The following is a 19,065-nucleotide window of genomic DNA, read 5'->3' on the forward strand; positions in this document are numbered from 1 at the left end:
TCATGCAGGTTTATCCAGACATACTGCTGGATTCCTGAAAGCACTTGAAAATTTTCCATCCTGCCTAAATTAGGAAACCTGATCCATTTTCACTTTTACTTGTTGGACATACATGAGGTTTTTGATGTCTCAGAAACAAAAGTATTGACAGCAATTTGCAGAGTGAGGTATTTCTCACCCAACAATTCATGAATTAGAAACTAAAGTAACCAGTCTCACATGAAATACTCAGTAAACCATATCATAATGGTAGCTTAATTAGAATAAGACTAATTAGGATCCAGCTGACTATCATACAGGAACAGAGCCTTTTCAGTTGGCATGTGCTGATTAAGACAAAATTCACCAATTAAATGGCTGCTCTAATTAGAAGCTGAAAAACATTAGCCACCACAAGCAAACTAGTGACCAGGCAACATGCCATTTTGATGAAAAGTAATCAAAGATAACCCAGTGATTTTTGTAAGTAATACTGAATTACCGAAAGTTCTGCCAAGCAAAAATTCATTGCTCACCTGGGAAAAAAAAAAGAAATATTTTTCTCACTCAGTCTTTTCCAAAACAACTGGTAATTCTTTCAAAGTATTAAAGCCAACCTAACCTTGCAGCAGGAGATAGGTAAATACTCTGAGGCTCCACTTCTGAATATGGTAGCACTTCCCAAGGGAAGGAGATAGACACTGTCAATCTGTACTTCTGCAGATCCCAAGACAGAGACATGCCAGGTCTAACAGCTTGGTATCAAAAAAGCTGAATCCCAGTGCACTCTTTTCCCACCTCTTCTGCTCCTAATTGCCAGTTTCTGCTGTTTCTCTTTACAAGACCCAGTGCCCACTTGACCTCACTGTAAGCTGGTACAATTCATTATTTTTGGAGGAAACTAGAAAAATCAGGTAAAAGGAAATTAACAGTTTTCTTCCTTGCTAGGTAGTTGAATTGTCTCTCCATAAGGTCTGATGAGGGCTGTAATAGAAAAAGGAGGATTGCATAGTAGGGTTAGGAAGACGAGGGGAAGAGGGTCAGAGAGGTGGGATTTCCCCTTTCAGCAGCAGACAGCTGTAAGACCAGATGTCATCAGGTCTCTAGGAACACATTCAGTGTCTCTGCAGCCAGTAGCTCTACTCCTGCAGCAGTCACTGGCTTCAAGATTCCAAATGACCAGGGAACTGCTAACTACCTTTGACTGCTGGCAGAAGTTCAAGTGTCAGCAATTCCAGAGCAGAGGACCAAGAACAGGTATCTGAAACAGGTGCTGCAGACAGCTCTGTTCCTCAGTCCGGGTGGGGGGAGGGGGAATCTCTTCTAATTCAGGTGATTATGCATGTGTGTGACAAAAGAGGTTGGTGTTTTAGTTTGGGAAAGATGCTGTATATGGTGCACTCAAGCACACATGGCTCTAAGGCATGCAAAGCCAGCTCTGGCATTCTGCACTCTCAGTACAACCACTTCTTAGTTCATGACTTGCTTAAAACAAGGAATTTGCAGCCAAGCTGTGCACAGTGATAAAGCCTCATAAAGACAGCTCAAAGCACAGTATTTGATGACTTTATGGGGCCAGGGAAGACTTATGAGGTGAGTCCAGGGTTTATGCCACAAAAGCACTCAAAGGATGGACCTTAAGAAGACCCTGCCATGGAGAGGAGTAAGTTGTGCCATCTAGTTGTCTGCAGGTAGTGAAGCAAATGGCACTGACTCCAGTTATTTATAAAAACCCTGGCACTATTTATCAGGATGCAGTAACTTTCATTTATTTGTGTGCACCCACTGGCTTAGAGGTGTTCAGGGTGGGGTGCTCCTAATCAGTTTCCACCAAATAAAATCAGCACTGAAATACCTGAGTGCACTGCATACATATGCCTATTTTAGGTCTTTCTTTAGATTACAAAAGAACCCTTTTTGTCATTTCAGATGAGGAAAAGAACAGATACTCAAAAGATAACTGCACTTCTTTTTGTTTCAATTTTAATTTGGAATGTTCAATTAAGAAGTTACTGCTTTGCTATGTAGTACAAACACTATTAAACATAAATACTCTATCAGAGACATTACACAGCTTCCACTGAACAGCACTATTCCTATTGACTAGTCCATTAAGTAACAGTATTTAGATCACAATTAATTGGCTAAGGGTATGGGGTAAAATTTTAAAGTGTCATTATGAATATGGTTTCTAACAGAAGGAAAATTTCACTTGTTCATCTGGGAGCCAAACTCAAAATGAAGCAAACTACATGGTTTTTAGGGAAAGATATCCAAGAATAATTCCCATAATGAAGACATGATATAAGTAAGGGTTGCCATAGCTCAAAGTTTCCAAGAATGCATTGCATTTAACATTAAATAAATCCAAATGCATTCTGAAATTAAAGGTCCTTTTCTTCCAGGACAGATTAATAAATTTAATATTCCATAATTCTCTAAATTGAGATATGCATAATTAGAATAGCACCTGTTTCAGATACATCCCAGAGAACCTTTTTGGCTTAATGATAGTGAATGATCATGAAACCTGTTTAGCTGGGATAGTATTAGCAAAAATTTCCCTTTATGGGTTACATGTAGATTGTGTCATGTTAAGTGGTGTTTAACTAAGTGTGAAATTCCAAGTCCATGTCCCTCAATAAAGAAATTGTCGAATAATAATTACTAGAAAAAACTGAAATGAACTGTAATGAATAAAATCTGATGCCTTATATTTATAGACAGCACTAGAGTAACAGGTACACACACAAAAAATGCACTCCAGAAAAACAACAATTTTTTTTCTTTCCTGAGCAGATTGATATTTTTTGACTGTTTCCATTAATTGAAGTAACTGAGAGACAGTTTTGCAAAATAACTTTATCTGAAGCTAAAATGGAGCAGTTAATTGTGGGGTTTAGCTTTCCTGCATGGGAATGACTTTACCTGGATAAAGAGACCACACGATGAGTTGCTGAACTTTGGCTGGATGGGCATAACATAGAATTGCATTTACAATGAGAAAAGCTGATGAATGGATTTCATTATCTGATCATGCTCTCCAATATTAGCCTAAGATTTAAAGTTCAGTGAATGCTCATCAGTAAACCCATTAGCCAAGAACCTTCATGATAAGAAATGAGCAAAGCTGCACTATCAGGCAGGAGGCATTGTATTTTACACTTCAGTGGCAGGCATTTTACAGAAAACTGTTCCTAAAATTAACTCAGAGGATGTTGCTACCTTGTGACTGAGGTAATGGTTAGGCCCCACACCAGGGAGAGTACATCTTCCTCCTTTCCTCAACTCTTGCAGCCAGGCACACACAGGAGGAAAAACAAAGCTACTTCCATTCTCATCCCACCTGACCACCCTCAGTTTAAGCCAGTCCTGAGGATGCCTCTAAACAAGGACATACACTGAATGGGGAGCAAGTTGGAAACAAACTGTGAGTCCTTTTTCTGTGTTAGTGAACCAACACCCTGCCTCAAGAATAGGACTCACAGGGAAACACAACTCAGCCTTTCCTCCCAGTTAACATAATTCTTATATAACTTGGCATCTTTCAGATTTCTTTTATATCTGCTTCAAATCAGGACAGCTTAATGAGGGATGACAAACAGTTGATAGATGTCCTCATTAACAAAAATTTAGTACCCTATTTTTACTGTATAAGATCTTGCTTTGTTATTTTGGAAAAAAAAAAGGCATTTAAGATTTAAAAGGTTTTAAAGCTGGTTGCTGAGTTGAACACTGAAGTTTCATCACCAAACTGTCCAAATTAATATTATTGGGCTGTGCAAGGGGATAGCTTACAAAGTATATGGTTCAAATACTTCTCAGCTGAAGTAAGCTGTTCAGCCTAGCTGCTCACATCCAATTTAGAAGTGCCTCCAAGTGATACAAGTAGTGGCACAGTATAGTACAGTACCCATTTATACGTGTGAAAGCACACTTTTGGAGATGCAATTCCATATCTGCAAGGGTTTTGTGGTGGTGTGCTCTCCCACTGCCCAATCTCACCATTATTCCCCATAGCCCTGCTGCAGGGGTAGCCACCATGGGATAGCTCCAGGGGTAGCCACCTGGATGCACATGGTTGTGATGGCTGCATCTGGCTCAGAGTGCTTTCAGGGAAGACAGGTAACAACACATTAGCCAATGGCTAATTGGAGCAACGAGCCCACCTAGCCACAGTGCTGGTCAATGTCTGACTCAAGCCCAATTTGAAAGAAATTGACTTCTGCAATTGATATGCAAAAAGGACTGACTCAATCATCTTACTCCATACCAAGGGAGGGTCCACTAAGCTCTCCTGCAAGGCAGTGGGGTGCATGCCATGATCCCCCCTTGGGTAGGGACAGCTCTCAAGGTTACACCTAGAGCTTGAGAGACTTCTTAGCATGTCAGCTACATTGTTAGTCAATTTGAAATAATTGTACTGAAACTTAGCTAAGTGATAGAAATGATTGACTGTACACACCTAATCCTTTAGATATAAATCATTGACCAAGTCTGGGAATTAATCTGGATCCAGCATCATCTAAACTCCCCTCTGAGGAGAAGAACTCAAGGGGGGTCTGTCTGAATCTCATATCTCATTGGAAAGGTTCCCCTTACAGTTTTATCTGACCCTGTCCTCTATGCAGTACATAAACAAGTGTTTCCTTTGAATCTAAATAAACCACTGTCATATGTACTATCAAACTTTGTTAAATCATTGTTTTGTATCAACAGAAGTATCTCTACTTGCCTTGTATGAGATGGGTATGTCACTCCATTCATGAAGTTTTTCACTAGTCTAACTACAATGTTCAAGGACGTACTTCTTAGAATATCACAGGGACTTGTATCAGGGGCTAAATTGTAGTCAGACATCTGTCATCAGATATTGCTTCTTCTTCTTAATTGAATGAATAAACATGTATACAAGATACGCACTAGGACAAATTAACTTTTAAACAAACACCAACACAGATGTATGTACACTGTCTAATTATATCGTACTATATATATAGTATATATATAAAATATAATATATATATTTTGGAGTGTTTTTTGTTTTTTTTTTTTAGTTCCATGAGCCTGCTTTGGCAAAGGAGAATTTCTGGTTAAAAGAGATTGCTAATGCTACTGAACGACACAAAATGGGTTTGCTATTTTTTCCTTTAAGTTTTTCCTGAATGAATATTGAAGGCAAGTTTTCTATATTTCTATAAGTTCTCATGATAAGAATACTAAATTTCAGTTATTTATTGATAGGGAATACAGGGACATTTGCTTGGATGGGTCAAAAAATGTATAGTCTTTATTATGAAATTCATTCTCATGGATGAGTTGGCAGGCTTATATCAATGCAAATAAGATGTTGGCTATTGTGCATCATTCCTATTTTTTATCCTTAAATGGATAAAAATAGCTGGATGAAGTAAAACTATAATTTCAAATCCATCAAAGTCCAATTATTTTCTATGGACTTTCTAATTTAATGAAATTTTAATAAAATTATACATAATGATAAATGGTACATAAACTATAAAATATATCAAATAAAAATAATGCATAATTTAATAAATTTTTATCATGATATAACACTAATATTACACTGCTTCAAGATAGAAAAGCAATGCAATATTGTTGTTTCCATTCATTTGCTTTTACTTACTTTTTGTTAAGATAGAAGTTGTTTTCTTTATGCATTTCATTCTGGTTCAGAACTTGAAATGACACTTGATTTGTCTGATTGTCTCTTGAAACTGTACTTCAGTGGACTTATTTCGGGTTTACCGAGCCGAAAACCAAGATGCATGCTGAAAAGGTCTATCTATGGGACTACTCCTCATGCAGCAGGAGATTTGGATGTGGCCCACTCATCCAAATAATGCCCAAATAATTGGGCATTATTTGTTCCTCTGTGCTCTGGAACAGAGTAGAACAGTGGATCTGAATTTGTGATAGCCTTAGATAGATATCTTAGCCTCAAAGATATTGAGATGTAGTGGGCAGCTGCAAAGACTAAAACCAACAGCTCTGGTGTTTGAAGCTCCCAGTGTTAGCTAAGATAGCAGATATCACAAAAGGGGGAGTTGATCCAGGAATGAAATGCATTTACTATGCAAAAAATATGAATTATGTTTGTGAAAAATAGTGGGGATAGTAGAACATTATTTTGTACAAAAATAGTTCACTGCAGACAAACTTCTTAATCTGTGTGAATCCAATTGTTCCTCCTCCTTGGTCTAACAGGGATAAGAGAATTTATTGAAATTACTGTATGAAGAGCATCTTCAAGTGCATGTGAATACTGTCATACCACTAAAGTCATACACATTTGTCTATCAAACTAAATAAAACATCACACCAACAATCAGCTATGGCATGACTGTACGTTGCCACATTACTCTTCTAAGTGCAAAAGTGCAGCAGTCAGCCCATCTGATTTGCAACTGTATCTTACAAGAACAAGACTTCATGAGCCTCCTGTAGGATAATTACATTAGGCTACAATCAAACGACAGATAACCCTGGTGATTATTCAGGCATACTGTCTATTTTTCCTATGACATTTATTTTGAAATGAGCTTCTCTAATCCAGTATACAAGATCCATTGTCTCTGCTAAGACATTTCTGAGAAGCATCTTGAACATTTTCCGGATTTCATGAGGAAGAAACCCATAAAAATCACAAAGGAGACAAGAAGGATGGAAAGGAATGCACATCGCGGCTGTGCAAACTCCACAGCCTCATAATGCACAAGGGTTCTCCTCCACACTGGTAATCTTTGTTATGTGTTGGCTGAGTTGCTCAATCCTTGGATAAGCCAGCCCCGAGACTGTGCCTGTGGAGGCAGGAGCTGCTGGGGCGGCAGGGAAGGGATTGGTCCCGCGGCCGACTTGTAAAGTCTGATTAAGCGATCTGCCACTGCTGAAGTCCTTCAGTGACCTGCCAGCTATTTCCGTGTCTAAGACATTTGTGAAACAGCCCCAGCATGTGATGCCCTTGCTGACGCATGCACACACCAACTGGGCAAGGTGGCCAGTGGCTTTTATCTTACAGCTAGGAAAAAAGCCTACGCACACCTATTTCCTCTCGTTTGCTTCTAATCCAGGGATTGAAAATGTCATGATAGATGGGAATGGGGGCTTCATAAACAATAAAGAAACAACAGAAACAGAAAATCAAACAGAAAAAAAATAGGATTAAAAACAAAAACAAAATCAAAGAGATTTCAAACGAATTTTCAAATCCTTTGATTAATTTGAAATATTTTCTTTCCCACAGAAAAACTTTCAGTCCTTTTAAAAATTCTTGTATACACTTGTTGAAACCAAACTGACAAAAAGAAAAAACTATAGAATGCTAAGATTTTGATACTGCCATGAGAAAGATGTTACAGGACAGAGAAGTCAAAAAACTCAGTTACTGATAACTTTTACTGGTACCACATCAAAAATCTGTCCTTTTATTCTCTTGCACAATGTGATTCTCTTGCCCTGCAGGCAATTCAATAGCCTGCACTGCTTCATCATCTTTTTGCAAAGTATATCTATTTGGGTATTGGATTGGGGGTTCTGTTAGATGAGAAGAGAGCACACCCAGAGTTAATTCTTTAATGAAGGTTCCCACACTTGGAAGTACTGACACAAATTTTTCACTTGTAGAAAAGAAGAATAAATGCATTTCTTGAATATTTTTAATTGTATAACACATTATAATGATTCACTAAAAAAAAAAGGTACTTTGCATATCTGAATAAATCACTAGAACCTGCCCAACAAAGATAAGCTGATTTTCATTATTCAGACTGTTCTTGTACCTGTCTCGGAGTCTTACCCAATTCAGCAATACTTATGTTTTCCTATACTAGGGCTTCCTTATAACAATTACACCAGAAGAACAGGTTGACCACACTGTACTGATATTCTGAATGATGAACTTTCAGTTCTGGGTGCTCTGTTAGATAGTGGCTACAGCTATAAAACACCTCCTTCCAAGTAAGCTGCCCTGAAAAGGTAATTATTGCTCCTGCAAATTTCTGTACATCATCAGAATGGCAGAGTGACAGAGTAGCAACAGTGCTACTCACAGTGTCACTCAAACACCTGATCAACATGGTAATCTGTGGCACAATCCAACACATTTTTCATAGCACACCGTGAATAAATAATTAGTACACAGATTCCTTTAAAAAACACTTATTTGCACTCCTATTTTTCTGCACACCAATTGAAATTGTATTCAAAACAGTGAATGACTATTATATCTTCTGGTGTCTACTGTAAGGCTCACATACATGCCTAGTTTGTGTTTTAGGAAATTATTAATCCTAGAGGCTTCTACAATAGTTTGGTATCCATTAATATCCATTCCATGCCAAGTACTTCTTCACTACTGAGGACAGGTCTGAGGGTAGATCATTTAGAAAGAATGGTCAAGAAATGAAGGAAGAGTTAGTTGCCAGGCTGTAAAACACTGAAATTGGTATGTCAGCAAATGACTTTTAAAAATTATCAATTTTGTGTTTTCTCTCCTACCCAATGCCACAACTTTGTATTCACTACCTGTACAAGAAAATATGCAGAATCTAAATTTTGGTTCTAGTTTCCAACACACTGTTTATGGACTTCACCACCTCAGAATACTTTCAATCATGCTGTGAATTGTGGCACAGCCAAGTCAGTCCATCTTATCTAGTAAGAAACTAGGACTTGAATATGCCCCTATTTTTCCTTGCAAATGGGTTTCAGGTCTATGAGACCACAAGCAGCTGAAGGAGCCGGAGCTGGGGAAAAGTTGTGTTAATCCATTTCACATAATATTAGCCCTCTGAAGAGCAAGCACCTACTTGTTTAGGCTTCTCTATAGGTAGAGATGATACTTCCAAAGGGCCTTCCCTCCCTATTTAAAAAAAAAAAAAAAAAAAAAAAAAGCTCTTTACAGTGTACCTCTAACTATGAGGCAACAAATTCTTTTACTTAGTGCTTCACATAGGAGACAGATACCAGAGTTTCAAGACTTCTGCTTTATTCTAACTTGGTTTTTTTGAAAATAGCTTCCATTTCCAGGATATTTAAGGAGCACAAACAAGTCAGTATTGGTGTTTTGCATGAAGAAAAACATTTTCTACAGTAAAATAAAATTAAACCCCACTTTTCCCATATTTTCAGTGTAACTGTGTTAATGTAGAAAGCATTGTAGATTTCCTTACAGATCAGGGATCAGTGGATGTTTGAAAAGAGAGCTGTCTCTGAGACAATATCACAGACATCTCAGCATTTCATTTGCCCGAATTAATTAAGAGTCCTTAAAACATGTAATGGTAAGGGCAGCCTGGTTTGTCAGGAGTGCCAATTTTAGACAGGACCTCCCATCTCACACATGGAGAGCACCTGCATCTGAGGGTGAACACTACAGCAGACTGCTTTAAGGCACAGAGCCTGTCAACTGGGATTAAACTGGATTACAGTGGTTGAAGCTAGCGTTACCTGAGAAATGGCTCCTTATGCTATTTAAGATTAGATCCACTGATTGTACAGTAATAGAAGTAATTTTACAAGGAAAGATAAATCTGTGTTTTGAGGATGAAGCAACCTTTAGAAAGATGGAGAATGCTATAATGAAAAGAAAGTCTTGTGCAGGCTTTATTATTTTATCAGATAGATTAATAAAAGTACTTGATTTTAGTGAGGCATTTTGGAGTCTCTCAAAACAAATCTTAATTTCCTAGTTAATACAAATTGTCATGGATATAAACAATATTATGAGGATTGAAAACTGACTGAAACAAGAGGTGATGATGAATGACAATGTAGTAGTGAGAATGTGTCTACTGAGGAGCACAGGAATCAGAGCAAGGCATGGTTATTGCTAAGTACCGCCATTAGGGGAAGCAAATACTTGTAGTAATGCAAAACATAATGCAAAACAGAGATGAGTTGCGTAGCCAAATGTTGATAATAAAGTAACACAAAGGGCTCTATAACAATCAGTAATATGAACAGACTGATGGTGAATTATAATTTACACAGGGAAAACGCAGAGCCATTCAGAAACAGGTGCCATAGGTGGTAGCTCAGACACAAATTCACAATGCAAAACTTCAGCCAACTGTGTTTAGGGGCACGGAGCATTCACAGTAGAGGAAAGGGAGATGGCTTGATGCTCCCTGTGGTGTTTCCCTTATGTAACTACCTCCCATGGCTGTCCCAGCAAGGTGGCACTGAGCTTTGCCCACTGTCAGAAACACTCAGTGCAACAGAGGGGCGCTTGCAGAGAAGGCTGGAAAGCGCTGACTCATGAGGAAAGACCAGAGGAGTTAAACATGTAGCTGGCTAAAAGCAGGCTGAGTGGGGAACTCTGTAGTACTTTATAAATATATGACTCTGGAGATGAATTTTCTCAGAGTGACACTAGAAATCATGGCATGCCGCTAAGAAAGGTAATTTAGAGTAGGAGCCAGATAAAACTTCCTGACAAGGAACAACATTAGCCTTGGCAAATCCAAGGGGAAGATGAAGATATGAAAACTCAGCTAATATATGGAAGATCATGTAATCTGGTTTTCTGGGCTTGACGGGAAGGTGAATTCACAAAAGGAACCACATCAAGTGGAAAGCAGAAATGCCTAGTATTTGACTCTGACCCTGAAGAGGTCAAAGCTACAGTGATAGCCTTTATCTTATAGGGCTGTGCAGACACCAAGAGTTTGAGGATTCCCTTTCCCAGAACAGCCACACTGGACTGCTTCTGCAGCACAGGGAGCCCTGAGGACAATCCTGCAGCCAAGTTTTATACAGAGGACCATCATTCCCTCTGCCTTGCTCTATTTCATGATGAATTCCTAGTGTGGAGACAGTTCTACAATGCTCAAACAAATTGAAAAGGATAAAAGTTAGACACTTGCTGTTATTTCTTAATTGAAATGCCTGACTGACCCTTGTGATAGTGTTTCTGCCATCAGGAGATAAACCAGGAGCACAAAATCCTTCTGCCACTCCTTGGCCTTACGGGGGGGCAGACACACAAGGTGGGGCAGCCCTCTGCTATGGTAGATGCAAAACTAGGGGATTACACCCACCTGGATGATAAAGTGGCACTTTGCTCAATTTGTCATGCTAATATTCCATGCTGCAGCATGGAAACTGTTCTCTAAATAGGTTTCTAATTTCTGTACAGATTAAATGCAACCAAGCTACTTTACTTGCTGATAATTTATCTAATACCTCTTAGGTGTGCAGTCACATTCACCACAATGAGTTAGACAAGGAGATATCAGGTGTCCTGTGGAAATTCAGGGAATTACTAATGAAAGAGCAGCCTGCTTGGATTAAACATACATTAGTACTGTACTTTCAAGCTGGCACCTCTAAATCCTTATTCTCTTGATGTCACTGCTACATCCTGCCTTGGCTCTCAGCATGCATCTCATGCTTGTTAAATTCCTGTGCCACACACTATCTTAGCTAAGCCAACTTAAGGAAAAAGGGCTGAGATATGCTGTAAAGGATCAGGGTTTGTGTCACCATGATGGAATGAAAGTCTAGACAAGCCTTTTCAAGGAACTAGCTGAAGTGTAACCTAAAGTTCAGCAGTGGGGAACGCCCTGAAATTTTCCATCCAGAAAAATAAAGATTTGTATGACATAGTCAAATGATCCATGACCTTGTATGACTGAAGTTCTTACTCTTTGTGCACCAGTGAACCCTTTGGGATCACAGATGAGAAGAGCATAAGCTTTGAAATTCTCCCAGGATTTTCTTACAAGGAATTCTACAAGGAAGAATGATCTTGCCTTTAAGTTTAAAAATTGAAAAAAAAAAACCAAAAACAAACAAACAAAAAAAAAAAAAAAAAAAAAAAAAAAAAAAACCCAAACCAACTTATTGACTAGTATTTTTATACTAGGTGTATCTGTATAAATAAGAAGTAGAAATAGTTCTACTTCAAAGTCCTTACTGTGAATTTACACAACTGTAACTGGGCTCAGAAAAAAAGTGGCAAATAATTCAGGAAATTATATACGTGAGAGTTTCCAAGTTATTTTGTATGTCAGAAAATAAGGAGAATCCCCAAGAGGAGAGTACATATCTCAGTATCCCAAGTATATGTTTTTCATGTTCCTGCCATTGAAAAATATAAATGAAGAAGAAAACTCAAACAGTCAGATACTTCTGCTTTGCTCTGCAGAATGGATTCATCCAACGTGTTCAAAGGAGTTTGAGAGCACAAAAACATTTGGCCAAGTCGTTCCTGCCCCAGATCCTGTTGGAAGAAACTTCCCCAGCTGGTGTTGAGGAGAGAAAAAGCAGGTAACACTAGAAGTCCAAAAGCATCTTATGTAAGTCACTAAAGGGCTTAAAAGAAAGTGACAGGAAATTATACGTTCTTGTTTATTTGTTTGCTTGAGTTTCTTTTTGTTAGAAGCATGAATATTGTTACTTTTTTGTCCTCTGAATAATCCTTGCTCTCCTACTTTCATCTCAAGAAAAAGTTCTGTTTAGTCTGTATGTTACTTTTTGCAAGAAATTATTGATATTAACTTAATTAATGAGAAGTAGCCAGAGATGTTTCTAAGTCCCCTGCCCCCTAAGGGCAAGGGAGGTGAAGGTAAAAAGGTGATGTGAGGTATAATTATCTATCACTTATAAACACCTGTCCATACTGTCTTTTAATTCTGTTTTAGTGTGTTTTATGCTATTTATTCAGCATTTCAGAAAATGAGCAAAGACATTCTCTTAGAAAGCATTTCCTCTTGTTTATTAGGAAACAGTGATTATTTCAAGTAAAGACGGTGCACATAGTGATTTAAAGAAAAGTGAGTATTGCTGCCCAAATCCTGCCTCTAGAGTAATGCCCAAAAGCTATGGTGGTCTGGTGATAACAGATTACTGTTTGCTGTAAGCCTGTCTGTTTAGGGAATAATAAAATAAATATTAAAGGGTCAGACATGTGGCTAGTAGCTAGCTCATGCAATGAACAAATGCTTGCTAGTAAAGACTGGTAGTTCATTCATTTTGAATTAAACTGTAAATCAAGGAACTATGAATGTGTGGGAGGAGTGGATTAAAAATTTAACAAAAAAGCTTTTGGTTTCTTAATTCCATGATCTGTCATATCTCTCCATCTGTGCAAAATGAGTGGGATGATAAATGGTTTACACTGAGGTTCCTGTGCAGTGTGGCTGACTTCTATGCTTCCCAAACAACACCATTCCAGAACACCACTGCTCTTCTACAGAATCAAGCCAGACATATTTATCACCAGTCAGACAAAAATCAGTTTAAATAGCTGGACTAAAAATGGAAATAAAGACCTTATCATGCTTGAACAATGCCATTTACTTTAAAGGGAGGTTTTCTACATATTGAGCACTAATTTGAAAAGTAACAGAAAGGGACACCAGATACATTCTGCCAGTTTGCATTGAAAGAATCTTAGGCAAAACAAAATCTACCCTTGGAGAACCAACAAGAAAGAGAGATTACACAACACATTTCTGAAAGAAAAATGACTAATTATTCCAAGATTTTATTGTAATTTTACTCCAAAAATTGAACTTGCTATTCCTAAGCTCCAAGTATTGATCCCTACACATTTTAAAACATCATGAAAGGGACGCTGGTCCTTAGAAGTGCTTTCTGACAATGAAGTAGAGTGCTCAGAAACTGACAAAGTTAGCTGAAAAGTTAATATATTTTACAGCAAAAGGAATAGTTTTAAGTGCAAACTCCTGAAATAACATCATGTAATTCATGTATCTCCCTAAGTTGCTGGATCTGTTACTTATTTAAAACTGTCTGTATATTCAAGCACAGAGTCACTCATCTGAAAATGTAAAGTAGTTCATCCCTAACTATAGCTAGTCTCTGTGCAGGGGAAGACCAAAGGCAAACTCCTCTCATCTTTGAACACAGCATGCTTTGACACAAAGGGACTCTCAGAAACACAGCTGGCTAGAGCAAAAAAAGCAGTACCAGCAGAGTCTGGAGCAACAGGTTCCCATCTGCAGCTCTACTTCTGCCCTGAACAACCTCCATGTCCTGAATGAAAAAAAGGGGAATAAAAATCACTGGAGTGTTGCAAGAGTGCAGAGCCAAACCAAACTGGCACATAAATTGTCCATCCTACACAGGGATCAAAGAAGAGAAGATTGGTAGAAGTGTTTTCTTTCACTTCAGAGCACATGTATATTCCTTTCAATGAAGAAAGGTACTATTAATCATGATCTCCCACTCTCTCCTAGGTCAGATTATTCAAAATTCCCATCTGGCTGGTGCTTGGGAATTTTCATTACAGGCCTTTCATATTTCTGGTGCCTCATTATCTCTGGAGGAGTTTCTTTACACTACTGGCAGCTTGTCCCTGACTGTGAGACTACTCACAACATCAAGGAGGGAGAAAAATATAATAAAAACCCACTCAGCAGAGGCAAATGATGATAACTGGAAGAAGCCTACACTGAGAATGGGAAAAGAAAAATCATTTGAGATGTGGGCTGTGTGTGGGAAAGTCTCCTCCCTGGGAGCCTAACTGGCCGGCCAGAAAGTGGGGAACTGCAAGAGGATACCTCTGAGACAAATAGAGGAATATTCAAGCCGGAGAAACCTTTCATCAGAAGGGAAAACCTACCATAAGCAGATATGGTAATTCCATCCCAGATATGGAAATTCCAAAAAGGAAGAGGAGTCCTCTTCCTTTCTCTCCACCCTCAGTGTTGAAAATGCTGTCTTAACCTCACAGATACATTTGCCTCTCCTGTGAACTGGATCTGAAGCATCCTGAAGCCAGTGATTTCAAAGGGCTTCACTAGGCTCAGTGGGGTCTTGGATATGATGGCTGTTTCATGGGAAAGTCCTTTTCAATCTCATGGACTATTAGAAAAGAAAGAAGCCTAAGAGCCCATTATGCTTTCTTCCTGCCATCTGGCAGAGTGAGCAAACAAGAGGACCCTTTAGTTCTGACTGTACAGACCAAGATCTGTGGAGACAAACCTGAACTGGCTTTTACAGAATAGCACAAAAATTATCTGAGAGTAAAAAGCACAGAAACACAGAATGGCTGAAGTGGGAAGGGACCTCTGGGGATGATCTGGTGCAACTCACCTACTCAAGCAGGGACAGTTGTCCAGGAGCGTGTCCAGATAGATTTTGAGTACACCCAAGGATGGAGACTCCACAACCTCCCTGGGTAAACTGCTAGCTCTTGGTTACCCACACAGTGAAAAAGTGTTTCCTGCATTTCAGTGTGTGCCCGTTACCTCTGGTCCTGGAACTGTGCACAAAATCTGTTCAAGAACCTTGAATAAACTTGAGTACTGAGAATTTGAACACTAGCATGTTTGTTCCTAATCTGGTTAATTTAAAGATAGCCTGAGTTTGCATTTAACCCATTTTAATCCTACGCAAATCTAAGGTCCAAAAGGTAATCTATGGCTTTTTTGGTTCCCTTAAGCAGGATATCAGGTTAAAAATATACTTTTTTGGTCATTGTTGTACTTTAATGCAGTATTGCAGGTAAGTTCCCTCCAAAGTTCCCTTTCAGCTGCAGTCGTATGGCAGTCAGACAGGCATAACCAAAAAATATGATGCAATAACATTACCTATAAGAAGACTCTAATACTTTCATATAGCATATTTCTGAGGCAATGGCTTCTCCAACTATGTCTTTGACCATGACAATAACACCTTTAAAAGCAAAATTTTTGCATTTATACTTCATTCATTAAATTGTTTTCCATTATGTTAGCAGTTTTAGGCTTGCTGCATCTTGTTATTCTTATGTTCTAAATAGGATCAGGCAGGGAATATTTACATTTTAATTAAAAAATATTGCAATAAACTGGAGCTTATTAATGGAAAAAAATGGGGAGAAGGAAAAGCAGGTTACTACTATTTAATTCAATGGCACTAATCAGGGTTTTTTTTTTTTTACTGTGGATTTTCTACAAACATCTTAGTGTGTAAAAGCATTTTTTTGTCATGCAAATAATTCTGAGCTAATATTATACAAATTTATTCTTGAAATACTTCAATTGCTTTTCAGAACAATAATAAGCTTTAAGTGGTTTGTATCTGAAATGGTTCTTCCAAGGTTGGAAATCACTGAAAGGAGAAACAATGGATAGAAAAAGTTCAGTTCATCAAGATCACAATGTGAACAAAACAGGTTCTCATCACTTTCTGCCACTACGGCAGCATTAAGGATTATCTATCTCTTCCCAGGCCCTGTGGGGCTGCCTTATCAGAGGAATGTCAGGTAAAACTATTTTGATGTAAATGCAAATCTCATTATCCATGTTTGTAAAATCCTAGTAAGATGTATTTAGTGAAATGGAAAGAAGAAAATGGATATCCCAGTGTGGCACTTCCAAATGCTTCTGTTCCAAAGTAGGAAATGGACATGAAATTGGTGGAAGTAGGATATGTCAGGTTGGATGACAGGAGGAGGCAATTACTTCTCAAAAAAGTCATCATCTGGAATGGCTATGGGGTCCCTCCATGGCCCCACATGTCTAAGACAGTGGAACTTTTCAGTCCAGAGGGGTTGTTAGGTCAGCAAGAGCAAGAGTAAGGAGACTTGCCTTTCTCCAAGAACCAAGTTTCTCAGGTGTGTGTCAGTCTTGTGCACTGAGAAACAGGAGCCACAGTGCTGCCACTGGAACCTGAGCTGAAAGGCTTACAATAAACAAGCAAGCTCAGGACATTTAGACTGGTCCTGTATTATCATCACATCAACATAGAAAACAAGAAAGTGAGCAATTATCTCAGCCCACCAAATCAGTCTGGAGACAAGGAAATGTGAGGTTAACACTGGAAAGAAAATCAAGTTTCCAAACCCCAAATTTCTTCTAAAATGACTAACCAGAGAAAAATGTCTCAAAGAAACTCAGTGGATATCAGATAATATTTGTTATAATATCAATTATTTCTGTCTACACTTCCCATTATTCGCACATGACACCTGAGATGATGTCCCTCAGATCCTGTCTTAGAAGATATACAGTGTTCCACTTCTCCCCAAAGACCTTTCCTTTGATCAATGTTACTCAGAAGAAGCCTGGAACCCACTGGGATAAGAACTGTCCAGAAGTTAATGGTTGTAATTCCATGGTCAAGCCTATTTCAGTAGAAAATTAAACCTATCTAAAGGAGCAGACAAACCCCATTCAGAACATGTGATGCAAGAGACATACCAGAACTTAAATGTCTGGTATCATCAGTATCATATTTTCTGCCCAGATCTGGGTATAGAACAGATTTATTTTTTTTCCAGTTCATTACATCAACTTGCAAGTCAAACAAGATCCCTTCCAGAAAACGCAAAATAGATTAAAAAAAAAAAAAACAATGACATGGTTTTAAAAAAATGGATTAGTCTTCTGACTTCTCTGCATTTGGGTCATGCATTTAAGATTCTTCCCACAAACATGACAGCTAGAATATAATTTAAAAATTCCAGCATAGGTTCGCATTTGTTATCAGCTTTGTATCACTTTTTTCTGAGATTTTCACATTGAATATCATAAGGTTTTCAAACAACTGAGAAGATGCAGCAACTTGGCATGGAGCACAGCTTCTGGATTACCCTGAACTCCCCTTATGAGTCTCCAGATTCCTTAGTTCATTCCTTGAAAGTGCAATACAAAGGAACTCCCTAGATATGTGTGTGCATTACAGAGGTACTCTGAAAAGTGGTTTTGTTGTGAGAAGCAGTTCAGTGCCCAGAGAAAACTGGTGCTTCCATAACTGCAAAGTAGGCAGGCGAGTACAGTCTGCCACTCCAGCTTGGCACTACACAATACAATTCACGTGTTTCAAAAGCATCACCTCAGTAAACAGTGCCAATCGTTTAAAGGTAAAGTTAAAGGGATTTAAGTAAAAAGCTTGGACACTTTGCATAGAGCAATTCTTCAGGGTCAGGTCCAGTGGAGCTTTGAGCAACATGGTCTAGTGAAAGGTATTGCTGCTGATGTAATGGGGAGGGTAGAACTTGATGATCCCTTCCAACCTGAACCACTCTGTGATTCTATGAAATATTAGCTGGGAGCACATGCTGGATTAAAAGCTCAAATATGAGAAACTTATGTGTAATTTTATGTAATGGATGCAATTTCATATACAGTAATAATAGCTGATTTATCAAGAGGCCAATTATACATCTCAGTGGTCATTTGCATTTGCAGCAATTATGCCTACAACATGATCATAGTAATTAGCCCTGCTATTGTCCCCTATCTAGATGAAAAGCTAGGTCTACAGCTTTTTTTTTTTTAAGCTACCTACATGGAAATCAGGACTTTATTTATCCATCTATTATAACTAACCGTGTCATTCTTTTATAGCAACTGATACTACTGTTTACACTAAGGCAAGGCAAAGCGACAGACCTGAAATATTCTTGCCTCTCATGATATATTGTAAGAATAGCCTGGAAAGTTTCTAGAAAGAAAATTAAGTTATTTATGTGCACTTAAAAAACTATCAATCATATTTGGAGAAATACAACAGTCACCAAGAGCTTCATTGCAGATTCAGTCATATTACATCTTGCTGATTAGAGAAAATAAAATATAAGGTCAACATAAGCTTATGGGAGATCACAGGTTTGATTCAAATTCCACCAGAGTCAAGGGGAATGTTTTCTTAGGACTTGAGGGAGCTTTGGGTCAGATATTTTGGCATGCTTGCAGAGTTTCCCAGTGTGAGGGTCTGAGTGGGAGGTGGGGAGTGGTGCTCACTGACACAGCCTCTGCTTCAGCATTGCACCAAGCTCAGTGTGTGGCTGCAGGGATGCATGCAGCACTCCTGTTTCCCTCATGCTGGGAGACCCATGGCATTTGAGCTGTCTGGGAAGAATCCCCTGAATCCAGTGTCAGGTATTCTGCACTGTCTGGAGCCATATGTTGTGTACATGGCACAGCTGGCCCATAAGTGCCACATGTTGGGCTAACCAAAAGGATGGACTCACGTCTCACCTCTCATATGTGTTTCCAGTAAAACCCACAACTCCTGCAGGGCTGAGCTTGCATTCAGAGAGAACAGCTCCAGGCAATCCTGGTAGCAAATGCAGACTCAAGCCTATGCCAACGTGTATTATGAATCTGA

General features: G+C 38.7%; 1 protein-coding gene across 1 annotated transcript in view; it reads right to left on the minus strand.

Moving 5' to 3' along the window:
- The window catches only part of KCNB2 (potassium voltage-gated channel subfamily B member 2), a 181,291-nt gene that overhangs the window by 113,891 nt on the left and 48,335 nt on the right, over positions 1 to 19,065 (minus strand). The gene's annotated exons all lie outside the window — the stretch shown is intronic.

The sequence above is a fragment of the Lonchura striata genome, chromosome 1, assembly GCF_046129695.1.
Source record: "Lonchura striata isolate bLonStr1 chromosome 1, bLonStr1.mat, whole genome shotgun sequence".
NCBI lineage: Eukaryota > Metazoa > Chordata > Aves > Passeriformes > Estrildidae > Lonchura > Lonchura striata.